This window comes from Patagioenas fasciata, chromosome 8, assembly GCF_037038585.1.
Source record: "Patagioenas fasciata isolate bPatFas1 chromosome 8, bPatFas1.hap1, whole genome shotgun sequence".
Lineage (NCBI taxonomy): Eukaryota > Metazoa > Chordata > Aves > Columbiformes > Columbidae > Patagioenas > Patagioenas fasciata.
In genome coordinates this window covers 9,920,870-9,942,595 of record NC_092527.1, presented here as the reverse complement: position 1 = coordinate 9,942,595, position 21,726 = coordinate 9,920,870, and the positions used below count along the sequence as shown (strand labels likewise).

Below are 21,726 nucleotides of genomic sequence, written 5' to 3'. Positions count from 1 at the left end.
TAGTGATACACACAGACACATCTGGGGGATAGTGTGAACTCAGGGCAAAGGTTCCAAATAGACGGTCTTATTGCAGGGTTACTGTATAGTGATCAGTACTTGGGGTGAGGAAGATGGGAAAAGGGTGGTTGGAATGATTGAGTCGTTCAAGTCAATGGCTGGTTGGAGTGTTACAGGGCAAGTATGTTCCTTTTTCCTCATGGGAAAGACAGGATTTTTCCAAGGAACTCAGCCCCAAGAGCATAGCGGGAACATCAAGAACTGAAATATTGTTTGTGAGGTACAATATAAGTATTTTTCTTAATCAAAATAATCCCTTCTCCTGCCCTTGAATAAAAGCCTTTCTTCCTGCCTTTAAAAAGTTAAAATTTCAAGTGCATTGAACACCTTTTGAAGGCAGCTATAAATAGACAGTCTGGAGATAAAATGGATATGGCTTAGATGTATTGAGTAACAGCCATGGAAGTATGGAATATGTTTGCATCCATCTGCCTAAGAAATGGGAAAGACAACATTTGTAAGATACATCAAAAAAGTAAGGATGCTGATTTAGCATAATTATACAATGTATTTGTTTATTGAGTATAGGGAAAGGTGGTTTGTTCTGTGGTGTTTAAATGTAAAGCTTGAATTAAGAAAAACAAAACATCTAACTTATGATGGGGCTTTGCTGATTTGGGAACAAAGGCAAGCAAACAGATTAAAATGGAGTAAAATGGAGCAGGTGTGTTGGCTTGTCCCTGGACTACGGTATTGCTCATATCGCCACTGTGCCTGCCCAGCGTCCTGCTTTCTCTTCCCTCCCCCTACAAACTTAAATACAAAAATGTTTCCATGAATCTTAGTTGTCTTTACCAAGTGAGCGTCTGAAAAGCACCAGTAATTCAGTAATATAGTGCTCGTGAGCGCTGGGTGAATCAATAATGATAAAATACTTCTTTAAATGGCAATATAACTTTTTAGACAGTTCAGATACACTATGCCTTTTTTGTCTATACAGACAGAATAATGGTTCTCAATTAAATTACAAAATAGCCTGTATTCTTAAAACCTACTTATCATAGATGTTTTGCATCTGATCTTACATTCCCTGTGTGGGTGTGGTGTATTTGTGGTTTTGGTTTGTTGGGTGATGTGATTTTTTTGTTGTGGTCTGGGGTTTTTTTCCTTTTCCCTGTCCTTCTTTTTTGAATTTGTAGTGGGAGCTTGGCCTGGGAAAATATTTAAGTTTGGACCTTTTTGTGATCATCAGCTAATGACATCTAATGGCGTCTGATATGTTACCTGAATGAATAAAGGAGCAAAATTTAGGCCATTATAACCTGAAGTTGGAAATGTAAGCAATTTCCAGACCTTGGATTCTAATCACAAATTGCATCAGTTTATACTAGTGCTTTAGGACTTAGGAGGGAAGAAATGACATTTTTAGAAGGTAAACATCTTGGGGTGGAGCAGGGCAAGTGAGAGGTTCCTGTTATTTGAGAGTGAGTAAAGTACCTGTGAAACTCTACTGTGGTTATGTTGTAAAGCAGGTAAGGTGGAAGTGAGAAAAGGCACAGAATTTGGAAGGCATCTGAAAGGCCTATCTCTAGCAGCTTCTTTTAGATACCCCACATAGGTGTTTTGAGAAAGAATGGACACTCGGCAGTTGCCAGTGACAGCACCCAGTAGCTCTCATTCCAAATTAGAAAGTTGGGGTATGTCTTGCTTTGAGCAATATCACTGGATCTACTAACCTAATTTTAGTTGTAACTTAGTTTTTAACAGATTAAGTTGAACTGGGAGTTTTACTGTGTGAATTTAGAAGTAGGAGGCCATTTATTGACTGCTGCCAGCTGTAAAATGAATGCTCAGTGAAAAGGTTTATTTTTATGTTTCCAATCTAGAACATAACATAAAACAGTAGCAGTGATGTGAATAAAACAGAGCCTCAAAACAGAGGTGTAGCATGGGCTACTAATAGGTTTTCAGGAGCCTGTTTCTTTTGTGCTTTGTTCTATCTTACCTTAGCCTTGCTTGACACCTTTGTTGTCAATTCAAAGCACTGATCCCTTTCCAAAGTCACCCCACATGAGGACTCTGAAATATTGGTCCCTTTGTGGGATTTAATACAAGTATTTCATCTTTGGCAGGTTCTACATAGGAACTTCTAGCATTCTGCGGGCTTCTGTGTCCTTTGCAAGCAGAACAAAATTTTTGGCATTAGTACAAAAACGGGAAAAACATCCCAGTGATAGCTCTTGGCCTGTGGCATTCCACTAAAATATGTTTTTTCCTGAGGCTGTGTCCACTTTGTGCAGAGAACCAATACAGGTGTGAGGATAGACTGCTCTGTTGCAGTTTCTCATATAGAAAATTCCATATAGACCCCAAAACACTACATGAAGTCTAGTATATAATATACTTTTTTACTTATGTTGGAAATGTTTCTTTCTCCTTTCTACTACCAGCACAGATTATAACTTATTACAGAGCGAGGAGATCCAGACTGAACCCACCTCACTTCAGCTAACAATGTGAGCTGCTTACTCTCGGAGTAGCGTTGGTAGTCTCCTGCTAGTGCCAGGACAAGGAAAGAAGCAAATGTGTTTCTGTTCAGAATGTTGTCCAGTTCAACTTCAAAACCATTTGGTGCCTGATTTGATTTTAATAAATATTTTAATGTTAACTTTCCTTGTACTGGAAATATGTCATTTTTAATAACAAGATCAGGAATCTTGCTTGAAGATTTTTTTCCTTAAGAGCATTGTCTTCTGCTGCTAACACCTGGTGAAGACATTCATTCAGGAACATCTTCATTGAATTATCTCTGCCTAGAGGAGGTAGAAGGCAACTTTTTAAGGTACAACTCTGGTTTGAGTCTGAGGACAAGTACAGACCATGTTTGTACAGTATTAGGTTTCTGTTTAGTCACTTTGATTTGCCTTCGTGTAGTCATTGAGGCAATACCTCTGCAAGGAACGTGAATCCATAGGATTAAATTACGTATCAATTTTAGCTAATACTTACAAATCACTATTTTTTCCTAAAACTGTACAGTAAAAGCACATTCCCCATAAGAGAATACATAATCTATATTTTCAGTAAAAGAAATAAGCAGTTAAATTATCCAGACAGTTTTAAAATCCTTTGTCACGTGCTTTGGCATAACCGTTCAGCCTTTCCTTTCTCTGTTCTTTCTTACTGTAATGGAAATATATTGTTGGTTGTATACAGCTGATTTTATGTATTGTTTATTAAATGTGCAGCAGAAATTCTGAAAGGAATATAGTGATAAGGTACATTAAGTTGCAGTTTTAAATTCTCTTAAAGTATGATGTTTTGGTGGAATAAACTGTTTTTATTAAGACAAATGATTGCTCTCTGGTGTTTAAATGAAGGTTATATAGTACCAAAGACTTACTCATGTTTATGTACCTGTGCACCTTTTGTGTTTGTCACAATTTTACTATATTGTGGAATAACAACTACTTTTCAGTAGGTAACACTGTAATGTATATTTGAAGTTGGATACATGACTAGGAAAGATAACCTTGCAGTATCTCAAGAAATAGTTTTATTCTGTTTTGGTATGTTTTAAGAAAGGAATATTGGTTCTGGACATGTGATATAAATGAAGGGCTGAAATATGCGGAAAAAGGACTGCCTTGCCTGGAAGGACTTCTGGACATGTCCAGATTTCCTAAACTCTGTGGTTTAAAAGGAGCCTTAATATTGATTTCAAATCTTGGTCTTTTAAACTTATGACCTTTTCACTGGAGAGTATTCTTACTTATGTTAAATGAGTTCTGCAAGTTTAAATTGGGCTGTTTTTTGTGAGATCTACCAGGAGCCATAGGTTGGAGTATAGAGGATGGATGTAAGTATCGTCATCTTTCTGTTGCTGGACAGTTGCATAGCACAGTCATAAAAGTCTTTTGTTATGTGCCTGTGCAGTATAACTGCACTCTCGAAGCTGCACTGTTAGAACACACACTGAAACTGTGTGTGTCTTGTGCGTGCATTTAGTGGGACAGGCTGTAAAAGCAGTAGAACAGGGTGGGCATTCTGACGTCTTTCCGCTCCTCAACTTCACACACACTAAGATAATCAGCAGTGTACTGGAAGGATCCATTCTCCTTCCAAAACTGGGCAAGTGTGGTGTGAAAATCAAGATAAAATCTCAAATATTCTCATTTACAGCATTGTCGCTACTGATATGCACTTAGTTTCTGAGGCTTTATTATTTATATTTTAGGAAGTATTAAATAAAGGTGATGTTTAGTGCATCAAATTAAGCTTAGGTGATTTCATTCACTTTTCGCGAGCCTCGACTTGCAGTAAGCAAACTAGTTGATGCAACGCTTAGGGTAGCTGATGGGGAGTGGGGAGCAAATTCTTATTGCTGTTGATAATGGAAGTTTCTGGACACTTACAATGATGCTTTCTATCTTATCATGAGGCAATCAAAGAATATGGCATTTGGGTAATGCTTTGAATGGCTTATGAATACAGAAATCTGTATGTGTTTCTTGTTTAGACAGATGAAGGCAAAATTATTTGTGTTCTAAAACTACCCTTGAGATATCTTTTGTATCAGATGCAGATATACAATACTAGCAATATCAGTAATGAGGCATTAAGAAGAAAAGTAATTTCCCTGTTACTGTGCTATTGCATTATCTTTAATGTTGCACAGAAATTTTTGGAGATGATAGCCAAATACAATTTTAGGGATAAAGGCAAATGACTTCCTACAAGCAGGCCTGATTTTTCATTATAGCTTAACAAAACGGTAGGCATGATGATGCCGGATGTGTGGCAACATAGTGTTCTGCCTAATACATTATGAGAACCCAAGATACAAGATGGTACAGTGCACAAAATTAACATGAAATATAAGCTAAAGGTATTGCAATTAACGTAAATAACTGAGTAAGTTTAAGGGGGAAGTTGTGTTGCCCTTCTTTTCTGTTGTTTACAAAAAACTGAACAAAGTGTTTGAATGTTGCAAGCCTCAGAAATTTTTGTTAAGTGAGTTTCCTATATTCTTGAAGGTAGGTAAGTTCTAAATTCAAGGTGGAAGATGTATTTATTTTGTGTGTTGATTTAGAATTAGTTCTACAGAGTTCAAGTTCGAAATATGCCACAACTTGGATATTATTCCTGAATATGAGTTGTCTAGCTCTTTTGGTTTACATGTGAAAAGACATTGTCAAGCTGTACTACAAAGTATTTTGTGACTTTCCTATATGTGGTATAACATATACATTTGATACCTAGTATGACATGCAGGACTTGAATAACAAATGCATTTAAAGTTGGTAAAATGGGGGAAGGAGACTGGATTGTCCCTACTATAACAGTATGTCAAGCGAGAATAGAAACTACCTCATGCTCTCATATGACATATATGTCAGAATTTTGCCCTGATCTGCTTAAATATTACCTGTCCCTGCACAGAGTTTTGTCATGTGGTTATCTCTGCCCCCTCACTCACTACTGGCTTTGATTATATCTCTGGGTTAACATTCCTTGGCTATTTAGAACCAGATTTGCATAGCTGAAAAATAATCCATGTGTGAAACGGTAGGTGATTGTGTCCACTGGTTGAAGCCTCCAGCCTTTGCAGAAGACCATTTATCAGTGACATTTAATAGACTATTTTTACTGGATTAAGCAAAGGTAAATCCTCTCTTGAAAACTGAGTAGACCCCCAGCGAAGCCTTATTTCACAGTCCTTTTAAACTGTTCCTAAGCATGGAAATTAAATGTGATTGCCGTCTTTGTACTGGTACATCCCGTTCATTCAAACAAAATGTTTTAAAGTAGTTCATAAACTGCCTTTTGATATGTAGCTTGTCTTGTCTGTGTGAAGTGTCTAATTATTTCCCCTAATGATATGATTTAATGGTTAAATGTTTCAATATTAATCTCCTGCCGTAAAAAGATTTCTTACCCCCGCTCAGGCTCTCAGTTGACTTTTATGAACTAAAATTAAAAATTCATTCACAAAAGCAGCTGTCACTGACTTCTCATTTGCATATTTTAATGACTAAGCTGATTTCCTTATCAGACATTATCTTTCATGTGTACAAAATCTTGGAATCTCCAGTTCTTAAGTAGTTCTAGAGTCAAATAACAAGGTTCTTAGCAGTTCAAGGGCTGAGGCAGATAATTAAGACGCCTTGATCCCAGTTGTCTGAACCTTTCTCCGCAGCCCTCCTCTAGTTGGACAGACCAGAGAAGCTGGTGCAGACTCTATTTCCTAGCTGTGTAGCATATAGTGGATAAAAATTCACTCAAAAAACCACGCAACTTCTCCAAGCGTCTGTCATCAGCTTCAGCAGAAAAGCTAAAAGCTGAATGAAAATTCACACTGCGGTTTTCTTTCAGATTAGTTTTTTCTAATTTATCACTGAGCCACACAGCTGAGGGGACAGAGGGCAAATAGCAAGAATATGTGGATATCTGCCACTTGAAAGCTGCTGGTTAACGAATTCTGCACCTTTCTAAGCACTCAGGGAACTAGTTGTATAATGTACTGCCCTGTCCATCTTCCCCTTTCTGTAGGTCTCTGTACTAGAAACAGTTGCACTTGGTCAGCCCACTTGAATTTGGTTAAACATCTTCAATGGGATCATCCTACCTCTCTTTAGACATTCAGAATGTGAATGTGAGGATGGGAGTTAATCATCTCTTACTCCTCTGCTGGTCAGTGAAGAGAAATAGGCTTTTCCTGAGGGTTGTGTATTTGACCAAACTGGGATGAATCACAGCCATGACAGGGATTTTCCTCCTGTCAGACTATTTTGAATAGCTAGAAAGATGTTTAGGTGTTGTCACCTTCCTTCTGAAATGCTTTCAGTTGGTCATTGAGAGTGCTTATTTCTCATCAGTACACAGAGAACCTCTGCACATGTTTTTCACATGAGTTGTAGCCTTAGGGCTGTTGCTGAGACGCGTAGTCCAGAGTCTGTGGTTGATTCCCCACCAATGTGTAGTAACTCAGCAGTTCCAAAGTCAGTAATTTCACTGATCAAGGCCACACTCCCTCCAAAAACCCACAAGTTTTCTGGCAGATCATTTGAGTAAGTGCACTCACCCTGCAGCCAGCTGCTCTTTAGCTGGGATGGCCGGCTGGGAGCAGAACAACCTCCCGCTGCAGGTGGGTGCAGGGGAGCAGAACTGTCCCCTTCAGCAGATAGATGTAGTTACATGAGGTGATGGTGGGGAAATGTATCCTCAGGCTCCTGAGTTCAGTCCTCGGTTTTGCAGCCAAGCACATGTGCAACAGATGGCAGGCTCACTGAATTTGTTTAATATACAACTATTATATGTTGTATGCACTAAGTAAGAGATTGAGTGGGTTGTCACCAGAAGGGAAGGTTCCTTTTCGCATTATCTTGCTTCTTGTGTTCTGGGTTTTGAAGCATCTCTGTGTGTCTGGGGCAGTGGAATGCCCTGACTGAAAGGAGGCTTGCGACTGGACTGGCAGATGCCTGGAAAAAGCAAGGAACCTGTGTGCTGTCGGGAACTGGGCCAAAATTATCAAAATTCCAGGCTTGGGAAATGGAAAGGGTCCTTTCTAGGAGCCAGAACTGTTGGGGCAGGAAGATGAAGCTGGAGAGAGGACAATGGAAGGGTTTGCCTCACCACAGGCTCTGCAGGTTGTGGGTTTTGAAAGAAAAACGTGAAAAACTGAAACCACATGTTGCGTTAAATGTGGTATTTTGTTCAGTTCTGCCTTCCCTCTGAGCACAGGGGCTTTTGTCTAGTTTGCTACTCTTGAGGTTTTACTGATGTGTTGTCCTGATGGGGGGTTTCAGAGGCTTTTGGAGTGCCTTTTCCTTTTTTAAATACAGGGTTGCTTCAAACTAAAGTTTTTGTTGGTTTGTAGTCATGTTCCCTCTACTGGAAAAGGAGGAAAGGAGGCTTGCACTGGGTTAGTTCTTGGCCTATAGCATATTATATCCAATTTCAAAAATACTCACAAAATTATATCTTTCTTGAGAGCAGTAATTAGAGTAACTATTTTCCCCATGCATTTTTTATAAAGGTTTTTTTTTTTTTTTTTTTTTTTTTTTTTTTTTTTTGGTTAAAAACATTAAGAAAAATACCTGAAATTGTGTTATGCTTGATGAACAATTCTATAGTTTCCAGTGCTGCAGAATTTACAGCTTGTTCTATACTTTGCCCTTCTGTAGAATACGTTGTTGAAGCTGTGCAAAGCATGCCATCTGTATTAGGTAACAAGCTTTGCAACAGCTTTGTAAGGTTATACGTAAGGTTCATTTCATTCACTGTTTCATTAAGCTGAGGTTAGCCCATCACAATTTAAAATATCTGTCTTAAAGATTAACTCATTGGCGAATTCCACAATGCTACTGTGAGAGGCTTTGAAAATACCAGCCCTCTGGTCAACTCCAGGCAGCTGGGAGTCTGATCTTGGCACTGGATTTGGATTCATATCTATCCATTTTTCCAGTTCTTTTGAGGACAAATGAGTGTCTCATTACTGAAAAGAGCAACTTGACACCTGGCTCCATTTATATTACAAATCTGTCCACTGGAGTCTTATACATGGGATTTTTTTGAGGGCACTGAATAGTGGCATCATTCAAAGTCACCCGCAGCTGATGTTTCTATTCTTCATGTAACAGAACTGTCAGCTGGAAACCTTGTAAGTTCGGGAAGAGGGTTAACTGGAATAGTTAAAACTAGATGTAGACAGTAATGAATACTTCCATCATCCTAAAAGCCCAACAGATCATGTTTCTCTGAGCAGTAAATGAATTAAGTATACAACTGAAAGATGGCAGGATCCGTTAACAGCAGAAAAACTGGAAAGACCTCCATTGACTTTTCACAATTTTGTTAGCAAGTATTTGTATTAGATACCAAGTTCTAGACCATTTATTTTGGACACTTGTAAAGGTTGCTGTATTGACCCAAATGAAGACTAGTCTTCTGCATATGTTGCCCCTTGACAGTCTCTTTGTACTCTTGGAAAAATCATCTTTAATAATAAGAATAATTTGATTTCTCATTCAGTAGTTTGGTCTCTGATCTGTAAACTAGTTTTGTCAGTAATTCTATGATGATGCACCTGTCAGTTAGGAGAGCTGTAGAAAAACTCACTATGGATATTTTTGGACAGAAGTAAAATACTTGCAAAAGAATTCCTGTTTGAGTGTTTTTGTTTTCATTTGTTTCTTGTCAGAGTTTTAAACCAAAATATATTTCAGCTTTTTAAATCAAAACATGGACTTCTTAGAAAGCATGAAGCAGACTGTCTATGGAATAGGCTGTTCTGAAACTTACTCATGTAGAATTAAAGAATGGTGGAGTTTGAAAAGGACCTATGCATGTCATCTGGTCTAGCTCTCCACTCGGATCTCCTGCATTTATGAAATGTAATCAGTTGTACAGCTTGTACAGATTTGAATTGATTTCTGATAAAGTTTGATTACTAATTTCTAGAGCCAATTTATTCTTATTATGTCCATACCATCTTTCTTATCCTCCATGTCTCCAGTTTATACCTGCTTCCTCAGTGACGGTGGGTGATACACCCATCGTGGCTGTTGTTCCAGCTCCCAGCCCATCTCCTGTCTTTCAGACTTGCTTGCTTCTGGTTTTTTTTTTGGAAACAAACTCTTGGTTTGAACAGTCTTTAGGATGAGGAAGTGTCTTGACTTAGCACTATGGCTTTTCTGTGCTACAGTAATGCAAATGAGGTATAGATTGTTTGCAAAGGTTAGCTTGGTCATGAATCAATTATCTGCAAATAGACTGTTCCTGAAAGCTGGTTGCTAAGATGCATGTACTCCTATGGCTGGGCTTTGTAACAAAGAGCTGAGTTTATGTAACAAATGTCTCTTCTCTGGTTTGGCTTCTGCTTCCCTGGCAGATTGATTATGCAATTAGAAACTCATTAATAATCATATAAAATCACACAGGTAGTCCCAGATGAGGGATTTGTTCTTGATGTGTGAGAATAACCAGTGACCTCTGAAATATGAAAACTGCAGCTGCTTTTACCTGTAGACGACTTCAAGGCTTGGCTCTGTGTCCACAAGGGACACCACTGGGAATTGCCATCTAACAATTTGGCATCAAAAACATTGATGTGAAACCCCAAATGGTTCCCAAGCTGGTTGTTCCAGTGACATAAGCAACCAAGGTTGCTTTATCTTCTCCCCTTTCAATTACTATGGGATTTTAAAATATAAACACTTTATGTTTGCTGTAAGCTCGGAGAGCCTAGAAGAAAAATAAACAGGCAAGCCTTTCCCCCCCCAATACCCTAAGTAAAAATGTTTGGTTGCTTTCTTATTTCATATTTATAGCCATAAGGAAAAAAAGGAAATGGGGCAGTGAGGTTAAATTAAATTTCTAAGTTATTTCAAGCATGAAATGCGAAATAATTGAGAACTTGAAATATTTTCCCATCTTTTCTAGTGAAAAGATCCATTTCATTAGAGAGTTAACTGTGTATTTTGCATCGATATAATTTCTGTTTAAAAAATACACACTTGGGAAAAAAAAAAAAACACCCAATAAATTTTGTCCAAAATCTATTTATTTTGACACAAATAAAACAATCGTGTACCAGGTCCAGGATAGATTGTAGCCAGAGGGAGAAAGGAATGCCAGCGTGCTCAGTACTTCTGCTATGAAGTACTAGTGTTAACTTCGAGGCTAAAAAGGTACACAAACCTATGTTACTTACTCAGGAATAAGCTTTTTAATACAAGTATCTGTTAGTATGCGGATTCAGTCCCCATCATCTAGTTCATAGATTCATGCCTTTTCCATCGGAATCCTGGAAAGTGAAGTGGAAAAAAAAAAAAAGCTTTGGCTGTAGCTTAGTGTGAAAGGAAATCCTCTAAAAATATCTGATTTTTTGGCAGGAGATTCAGAGATTCACTTTGAGCAGATTTCGGATATATTCTACAAGTAGATAGTAACTGAAGGAAATACATCAGGAGAAAAAGAAGGTACACAAATCCCATGTGGAAGACACCACTGACAGAGGTGTAACTTCGTGTTTCTTAGCGTGAAATGTTGATGATTAGGGCTAACAAAGTAAAACAAACTAATAATAATAAAATGTGAAGTTCTGAATTGGCTGCATCTACACCAGGCGGGGTTTGGCACACACAATTATTTTGCCTACTGCTGACAGTTTGCCAAGACGTGGGTGATGCTCTGGGCAGTCTGAAGGCAGTCTGTCTGTCCAGGCACTTGGGACAGGTGTGAAGGCAGTCTGTCCATCCAGACACTTGAGGCAGGTGTGAAAGGCAGTCTGTCCGTCCAGGCACTTGAGGCAGCCGCCCAGATGCAACAAGGAACAGTCCAGTAAGTAAAAACATATATACTAGGGTGAAATTCAAACTTGCTGCAAAAGGACTGTGAAAGATTAAAACACTGATAGAGATGGATGAGTAAGACAAATGAATATCACAAGCCAGATACAGTATAGTTTGTATTTTTCTCACAAAGGAAAAAAAATCCAGAGAGCATCATAAATTCTTCTGGCCAAGGGCCCTGTCTTTAGTGCAAGTAGCACAATCTTTACGATTTAAATAAAGATGAAAAAATGAGAGGCTCATGTTGGTCTCCTCTGGAACACTTTCATTTATCACTTCAGATCATTGCGTTTGCTTATGACTGAAAGTAAAACAAACATATTATGAAATCCTGCAACTTAACATGGACATTGACTATACTGTACTCATAATTAAAATAGAAGGAATATCCCAGAAAACAAAAAATGCTTTGGAAAAAACACTTGCTTTATAGGAAAATGCTCACATTTCAATATTGCTGTGTGTGTAAAGTGAATTAAGAATTATTTTGACCTTTTTCGTCAGGGAAGAGATGAAGACAGAGACTCTTTAGGATATTTAAATAAATATTTGGAAATCGTATGTGTTGTCCCATTTGGCATGCATTTGTCAGTATTATTCTACTTAAAGACTCCTCTGACAAAACAGTATTGTATCTTTCCCTGATAATTTTAAATCAACAAGACAATGTGAAAAATGCAGTTGTGATTCGTGCTAAGATGTTTAATGTTTAAAGGTATAACCAAATGAGGCACAGACTCTGAACTTGAAAAAGGGAAAAAGGTGGTTAAGTTCTATGTATAAAAAAAAAAATTAATTATGAAACTTGTTTACGAAGTTATATTGATAGAGGGAACTAATATTTTAAGGGTTAAGCAACTATATTATAAGGGCTTACTAACAAGCTAACATTTAAACCACATAATTAATATCTATTTTAGAGCTATATGTAACCAAGGAGCCTTCATCCAAAGACCCCTAAAGAGCCTTCCTCAAATTCACCAAGTGACATTGCGCAGGCGCAACAGGGGAGGGTCAAGGAGGGGAATATGTAGATGGTTATATGAAACTCATTTTAATAAAAAGCGGGAAAGGTCGTGAATATGTATAGGCGTTCCTGGGGTCATTATGAATATGTAATACCTTACTGTATTTAAACACACTTCTTATTGTTAAGAGTGTGCATGTTGGGCGGAGCGAATCCCCCGCGCACCCAGCGCTGTTTTGCTTATGCTCTAATGAACACATGTTTAAAGAATACAATTAAGAGATTGGATTAAACGTTGTTTATCTATAGAAAAAGCCTAAGTTATTTATTTCAACAACACAGTAAATAGACACTGGAAAATTAGTTCTGAATTTAAGTTCATTTGGTAAAAACCTAATTTTTAGTAGCCATCTGTTTTCCAATGGCCTGTATTTGTCTGTATCCCTCAGGTGCGGCCTGCAGGCTTGGGGCCTCCTCAGCCCTGAGCCGGGCGGCTTCCCCAGTGTGTTACACTTACATCAAGTATTCAGATGTCTAAATATGGCTAAGATACTTCAGAAATTGTTGTGGTAAACAAACTTTACCTCCTTGAGAGAGTTCTTATTTATTTTTTTTCCCCTTGTAAAACTTAAAATGTATTGTGACTTTCCGAAAAATACCTTCAAAACTGTGGTATGATCTTCAGACGTGGAGCAGAGACCTCGATGGCAGATGGTGGTGGGATTCCTCTCCTTTGTCCTTTGGGCCAACGCAGGCAAGTTGTGACGCATGAAAACAATTCTGTCTGTCACAACTCATTGTATCCTTGTGGAAATCGTGTCTTCGTGTTCTGACAGATTGTCATCATTCATCATCACAATATGTTAGGTTATGTTATCAATATCATATGTAGGAGGCTCTTATTGGCATGTATTCTGTATTTATTCAGGAAAGTCCCATAAAAATAATTAAATAAATTTAAATGCAGGAGGTTTCCAATCTAAAATATTCGGTCCAAGTTATTTTTTCTTAATTTCATATGCAGTTACACTATTACATCTGAAGACTAACGTTGGAAGCCTGCGTGTAACTGGATGAGGAAATAAACTTTTGACTTACTTGGGTATCTGTGGCAGAATGCAAACCCCTCTTCTCTCCCCCCCTCCTTCAGTATGGAGGGAGCAGGCACATCTCCCTCTCTCTGCTACTTGAGGCTAACAGCTTCTTTTGTTTGGCCCAGAGCACCCTGGCCAGGGCCATTAGGAGAAGGGAGTGCCGAGGCGCCAGTGAGCCGCTGGGCACCTCCGGCCAGTGTGGGGGATGTTTGGAGGCTTCAGGGGCACCCCACACACGGTGTGGGGGTGCAGAGAAGCTTCTAGAATGCCTACAGTCAGGTCTGATCAGCCAGTATAAAACGGGACTCTCTCGTCGAGACTGGGCCCATTGTCGCCGGTCTCTCAGAGCTGCGAGTTGAAGATGCTGCCGCCGAGAGCCCCACTCCCCGGGATGGAGACCCCGCTTGCCTTGCCGCCACGTGTGTGAGTAAAACCCCTCGCATGATTGCGAGTGTATTTATCCTTTCCGTGCACATATGCACGTGTAACTTCCCGTGCTTAATACCAGCACGTATAAAATTATTTCCTTGCACAATCGCGAGTGTATTTATATTCCGTGCACATTTGCACGCGTACTTTAAATTATTTCCTTGCACAATCGCGAGTGTAACTTTATTCCGTGCACATTTGCATGCGTACTTTAAATTATTTCTTCGCACAATTGCAAGTGTATTATAAATTTATCCTCGCACAATCGCGAGTGTATTTTCCTCCCGTGCTTCCGCATAAGCACATGTAGTATTCCGTGCACATTCGCACGTGTAAGTAAATTAACCCTCGCAGAATTGCGAGTGTATTATAAATTTACCCTTGCGGAATCGCGAGCGTACGCTTTACCTATACCTCTTTAAGAATAATCCCGCACCGTGTTCAGGCAAGTGTGTACTCCTCTGGGACTCGGGGGTGGTTCCGGCATTGTTTTGGGTGAAGCCACGTGCATGCACACTGTGGACCCCCTGTTGTATTAGTTGCTGCCCCTTAATAATTTTCCTCAGCTGATACCCGAACCTATATTTAAGTCACTTTTGGAGTGCTAAAACCCTGTTTCTCACCGGTTTAATAAAAGTTGTTTTGGACCCTGTTGTCCCTTAAATTAGCCTCGGGGTGCCTCCGTGACAGTATCCTATTTAGATGTTTATTTTTGAAAATTATCAGATATCAACTTTTCATAGTAGAAAGCTTACAGGAGGTACTGGTTAAAAAGACAGAATCAGATTCAACATTATTCTTATGAAACATTATTTCTTATGAAACCACTGAAAATTGTAGCTTGAGATAGTATTATATAAATGTTCGTTTTTGCACTTCAAACCCTGATGATCTTTGTCAAATTTATTTCTCTTTTCATATTACCAAGCACCCAGAATAAGGTACTCTTGAAGTAAATTAAATCAATTAGTTGAAGTGCATCTACATTTAGAGAGGGATTTGCAAAATTTTGTCATTTTTCCTTATTTCTGCTATGTATAAGATGGTATCTATTTTTGGACAATAGTAAAATAGATCTGACTGGACTCTGCAGGTTTTTAATGAAGATCTTAAATAAAACACTTGGAATAATCAGGGAGAACACTTGTCTGTGACTTTTGGTTTAGAGGCACACACTAATATCCTGGTGTGTTTGAGTGCAGTTATCAGTGTCGATAAGCACTTAATCAAGATCATATTATTAATACTTGGCTGCTAATAAAGGAGCAAAATCACGATACACTGTTTTATTGAAAACCCTGCATAAAATCTCTGTAATTCATGGATAATACCGTAGATTGCTGGTAGAATTTTTAGAAAGAAAACCTACCTAAAGTTTACCCTATGTTTGTACTGAGGTGCGTTTCAGCTCTGGGTTCTAGGTTTGTGAGCATGAGGTGCATTTGGATCCCTGGTTTGCAGAACAAGATGCTGACAAACCTGCCCTCTAAATGCTGATGTTTGATCATGACAGGTTTTAGGACTTACGGAAGGTACCTAGGGCATGAGGAGTGCATTCTAATCTATATACAGAGAATGGGGGAGTAAACCAAGAAAATAGGAGAGGGGCCAGGTTAATATATTTAATGCCAAACACTAATTGCTTTGACGTAAAAAGGTAATATGCAGATGGAATTCCCTTCTATTTACATTTCCTTTTGAAGAATTGTGACTCTTGCCACCATATTTTATTACTATTCAAGTATGAGGGACAAGGTACGATACTTGTTTTTCCAAAGACACCAGGGAGATAGAATGGCTAGTTCAGCGCGATTTGCGGACTCTTGTTCCATGATATATCAGACTTACAAGTCAAATACCTTTGCTAATGAATTGGCTACTCCAGCCCTTGTTCTTTGTGTCTCCTCCAGCCTTTGTGGGGATCAGAACCTCTTTTTCTTGGAACCCTTGAAGTTGTCTGTTCTTGTTGGTGGCTTATACATTCCGACTCACAATTTTGCAGTGAGTGTGCTGTGGCAGCCAGCAAGCAGCCCCGGCTGCTACACGGTGGGGTGAGGTGTTGAAGAGCTGCCTCTCAGCTCGTGGAGTTTTCTGCAGAGCCTGTCAGCCCTCGCCAGCACATGGAGACTTTGTGACAAGCCAGTCTTGGAACAGCGGGTCAGTTTGGAACTACTGTCCAGTCTTCGTGGGGAAGCCCAAGCAACAATGAGAGTGACTTTATAGCAGTGTTTTGTAATGCTGGTTAGAGTTTAAATATAAAAAGGAGGAGAGACATTGTGAGAGCATAAGAAGAAGCTGATAAGCAGGTCAGGAAGAAGTCAGAGTTCTGAAGATTTGTATTTTTGCTGTCCAGAAGAGAAGCCTGCTTTTGTGTAAGCCTTTTGAAATAGAATTACAAAATTTCATATGACATTTAAATTCTGTTCAGTTGGATAATTTTTTTTGTATGATTTTTCTTCTGTAAACTTACAAATGCAAGTCATTAAACTTGAGATTTTTAACGTGAAGGGAAAAGACACTTCTGTTTTTGACGGCACAAATGCTATAACCCTCTCAGCCCACCTAAACACTGTAGAATTTTATGAAAAACCCATCCAAACATATGGACACCATGACAGGCAAAATTTTGACCTCAAAAAGAACACTAAATAATAAGATGTTAACTTCACAGATACAACTAAAAATCATACCCCGGATCACACTGTTACCAGTCTGAAGTGTTAAAAATCATTACTGCCTTGGAGTGATGAGCGTTTTCTTTTTTAAACTAGCACCTGTTTTATTTGCTGTCTCTATGTAGGCTTTCTAGCCTTGTGGAATGGAAATTTCACTTTAGTGTCTATGCTAATTCAATATATTGATCACATGTATATGAGGATCAGAAATTTTAAAATAAAAATTTGAAGTAATGTGCAATTACATGGTTACCGGACACGCTGAGCTAACTGCAAGCAAGTAGTTTAGTGTGAATAGGAAAGGAGAGAAAGCCTCAGATGTGTGTGTTGCTATTCTGAGAAATGTTGTTGCATTTCTCTTGTGCTACATCATGGTATGCCAATCTCTGTATTGTAGCACCTTCCAAACAAGGTATTGGTTTTGATATAATGAAATATTAGCATCTGAACTCAGATTTACTGTTTGTTTCTATGTAGCTTGATGATACGGTTAAAGGGCTTTACATGTGGGATAGTGAGAAGCTATACTTGTGAAAAGTCAATGTAAATTAATTTTCTCCAGTATTTTTCCAATGAATAGATAATGCTCAGAAAACACAAATGTACGTTTCCAGACATGACCATATTTTGTTTGTTTAACCCTGGAAAGTAACGATTATTGCATCTGCCGAGACAACCAACAGTAGGATAGGGAGCATTCTGCTGGTGCTTTGGTATTTTAAGTGTGCTAAGAGGCATAATTAGCATGCATTCAAATCTATTTGTGGGGTTAATCTTTTAATGATAAATCTTGTGGAAATGATCCCATCCTCTGTTGAAGGTTTAGTATCTTGATTACATTTACACGTTTAGACAAACATTCATTATTTGTTTAGATCTAGTGTGTTGTTGAATGCTGATTTGAGTAAACTTTTTTCTAACAAGCTATTTATGTATCCTTATAACAACTTGCTATTTTTTTCATATGTATCAAGAATATTTTTAGTGTATTGACATTTCTGTGCAGTCCAAAAGAATTGCTTTGAAAGTCATCTTTCATAAGATTCTTAAGCAAATGAAAAGATTGAGCACAAGCAAAGAAATGTATTAAGCTCCTTATTTTAATCCATCCTAAATCATTTATATGTATGTATATTTGCATGTGAAAGCTTCTGTATTATCATTCTGGTAGAACTGTTGATATAAATAATGCCAGTCACTGTCTAACTTCTATTTTAGTTTCAGCTGGAGAAGCCTCTCTGGAGAAACACCAATTCCTATTTAATTACCTTAGGATTTTACAAATGAAGATGAAGCTGTTAATGAATCATGCATTGCTGTGAACAGATAGGATTGTTGAAATGCCATATATTCTAAAATTGCCATCTTAGAAAATAAGATTCAGAAGTTTACAGTTTTCAAGAATAGTGGCTACATATATATAAAAAACTTGTGTTGAAAACCTTTATTTGTTGGAGAATAACAATGGCACTTGTGTAGTATTGTGTTTACTTGTGTGGTTATGTACCATAACACAGCTTTGCCAATTATAGGCTGCAATGCTGGGAAAGCTGGTCGTGTTTTCTGACTTGTTGAAGAGGTGTTGGGACAGCCTTGCACAGGGAGATTGAGACGTTTGCTGCTTTGAGCAAAGGGGGACATCCAGATGTTCTCAAGCAGATACCAAGGAGATGCACCGAAGCCTCAGTTTGGACAGAATGATGGGAGGTTGCCAGTGGACAGATTCATGAGTTATTCCCAGAGGTGCTGCAGCTCAATGAGTGTTTAGAGATGGGTATAAATAGGGGAGAAAGGGCAGGGCAAATGGCAGCACCTGGCTGGAAAATGGCTGAGAAACAATCTTCAAAGAACAATTTAAAGACCAGAAAAAATTGGAAGCTTTAGAGCATCCCAGTTCTACAGGATCCTGTTCCTAAATATGGGAAATTGAGAGAATCCCATCTAACTTTCAGATCTTGATTTAAATCTCCATTTACAATGTGCAGACCAGAAATTTAAGATCTCCTGGCTAATAGTTGTATAACTGCCTCTGTCAGATGTACCAAAGTGCTATTATTTATTTTGTAATGTTAGAACTTGCCAAAAATTATCCATGATAAAGAACTGCTTATGGTTAGTCATCTTTTCTGTAATCCATTTCCAGCTCTTGATTTGCACATGTAAGCAAAAATTTAACTCACCAGCTCAGTTAGATGGAACTCTGGGTTAAGTGGCTTTTCTTTTTTCTGCAGTAGACTTCAGACTTCTATGGTGATTCTCCTAAGTACATCACAGAACAGGAAAACAGTCAGGCCTTGAGTTGCGAGGAACTCCGAGGTGGAAATTGTACCCCTCATGACCATGTTGCCACTTCAAAAGCTGGCATGTCCACAGCAGATAAATCCATCAGGGGGGCCTAATGGCGACAGGGGTAGCTGTACATGTGCAGGCTGCTCTGCTGGGGGGCTCAATATCGGGCATAGCATGGTAAAAAGAGAGACCAAAGTCGGTAAGAGGAAGGGAACTCTTTAAAATTGTTGTCCAACAGCAGCTCTCCAAATAGTGTTCCTCCACCTTTCTCAATGATGCCAGCTTGAGTCGAGGAAGGAGAGAGAAGCTTAGTTACTTGACTTTCACCATTTACCAAAACTACAGTTTGATTGCTCTTACCTGTTTTCCATATGGGTGTAGCCAAGATCAAGTTTTCCTGTCCCAATGTGTGAGACCTCTTCAAGTCATGTTATAGCCAAGAGTTTGTGGTGCAAGGAGCTGCCTTGGCATGAACTCCACTTTGGTGGGGTTTGGTTGTGATGGCCAGGTTGTGATACTCCTGGACCCCAAAAATTTCGCAATCAATGTTGTGTATGGAAAGAGATGGTCACACAATTCTGCCAGAGCCTTCTACTGAGGTTTTACCAACATTATCTCCTTTCACTCCCCACTTCCCTAGTGAATAAAATAGCCTGGCGGCTCTGTGACTGATCCATCTGGTGTGCTGAAATTGTATGCCATATTGTCCTTATAAACAACTCAAATTTTTGATAGTAAACCATGGACCATATGATTTACTAGATGTTGAGATACCGCTGGAAACCAAGTTGCATTTCTCAGAAGCCAAATTTTCTATTATTACAGTGATTTCTGAAATCCTAGTCAAATGTGAATGTTATGTGTGCATTAACTAGGCAATTAGACTTAGAAATATAATCCCTAAAAATACAGCTCTGTTTTTATTGATAGGTATAATTACAAGAAACAGTTGTTTTGTCTGGAATTTTTTTCATGGGTATCTTACACTGAAGAAAGAATTTAAGACTCTACAGATGGTAAAGTCACATCTAAAATCAACGTGGACTACTTACGGATTTATTTTTTTTTTAATTTGAAGGAATAAATCTTAGAAAAGGCATTGACAATAAAACACTACATTGATTTCCAGCCTGTCTGCATATGCTAACATTCCATCTTCTCCATTTCTGTATTTTTGTCTATATGGTCTTTAATTTTTTTTTCGTCTTTTTCATCTGGTAAATTTTCTTTCAGCATTCGCAGTTTTGTTTTTATCAAAGCAGCACAAGTATCTACTAGCAAAAAAACCCCAAAAGACTTTATTTAGAATTATGTCAGCACATACTTTTGGTAAAAACCTGTAGCCAAGAAACCCCACAACTGTTACAAAGCATCATTTCTCTCTCCTGTCTCTTGCTTTATTATACTTAGTCAGCTCTAATATGCCTTTAGAAAAATTTATGTGTTCCTTTTATGTCCCGTCTTGACTGGAAAATGAAAGTATTTATATTTTTGTGATCTAAAACTGTTGGATTGTTTTAGGTCACCAACCGTTTATGCAAGGAATTATTATATGACATTTAAAATTAGTTTTTTTAACCTACTGAATGAATTATTATTGCACATTCTTCTTGTATTTGTAATTTTATTTGCTAGTCATGTTCATATTCCATCGGAGTAGGGTAAGTTTAAACTAAACTTCGTGTTGATCAGTAGATCTGCCCTGATATAATCAGTCAGAAACTGTGTAATTATGGTCAGTGTTATGAAATGTGTCTTGAAATTAGTTCACTTAATCTAAAATACATAATTGCAGTATTGAGAGAGTACTTAGATAACGACTTGGCAAAAAAAAAAGCCAAACAAAATCCTTAAACTACTGCAAATCATTTGTTACAATAGTTCCCCATGGAATGTTACTGTGAGTTCTGATTTTCATTCTTTCTTTCAGGCTCCTCACTTGTATTCAATGAGGGAAAAGAAGTTCAACCGATCCCACCCAAGAAAAAGGAAAGGGTATGGTCTTGTATGGCTTGCTGCTCTTTTTTTTCTTGGCTATTTGTATTTTTCTAGGTTGGATATTTTACACTGATCTGCAGAGTGCCTCACTAGTGTGGTTTATCTGTCCAAATTTCAATAAATACAATTAATTTTTCATGTGCAATTTTTAGTACTTTCGACAGTGAGAATAATGATCAGGGCTCACTGTTAAGTTGTGTGTATTGCATTTTCCTTATTGCTGAAGTTAGTGTGGCATTTTCAAGATCAGTCTTTGCAGGTGGAACTAAACAAGATGAAATTTGAAACATGTTCTTAAATATTCGTAATTTAATTAGATAAGCATATCATTTTTGCAGATTATATTTTGTATTAACACTATGTATGTCCATCATTTCTTTGGCCACGGTTGAAATAGTTTAACAATTACCTTTCTGTTGAGTACTTGAGCAATTAGTTGAATAATCATTAAAGTAATTACTTTGATGACTAAGAGCAGTCTTGATAGTGAAAATCCCTACATGTTAGCAAATCAAAATGTGAGAGCTTTTCTGGTACAGAACTGATTCACCAGACAAAATTTAAGGGGTTATTTGATGGCACGGGTTGAATCATGTTGTAGGAAGATGGGGCATTTCTGTGTCCCCAAATGCATTTTGAAATTGAATGTTTCAAACTGTGTGTTGTTATTTATTTGTATTGAGGTCAGGGGTAAGAAATTAAGCATCTGTTCTTTTTAAAGAGAAACATTGATGAATACTGCAGTAGTTGAGCTCTTCTTCATGTTCAGCAGCATCTCACTGTCTGTACATTTATTGCAAATGTGAAAGTAAACATTGAGAAATACTGAACTGTATTTTCATATTTTACCTATAATACCTATACATCTGATATATATAAATGTGAAGTATGATACACTAAAGAAAGACTAATTCATCAGT

At 38.1% G+C, this 21,726-nt stretch overlaps 1 long non-coding RNA gene across 18 annotated transcripts in view; it reads left to right on the top strand.

Moving 5' to 3' along the window:
- The window catches only part of LOC136104331 (uncharacterized), a 500,900-nt gene that overhangs the window by 159,123 nt on the left and 320,051 nt on the right, over positions 1-21,726 (top strand). For all 18 annotated transcript variants that reach the window (XR_011740254.1, XR_011740242.1, XR_011740245.1 and 15 more), the window contains one exon: positions 20,739-20,803. This is a non-coding gene — a long non-coding RNA (uncharacterized lncRNA). The remainder of the gene's footprint in view (positions 1-20,738; positions 20,804-21,726) is intronic.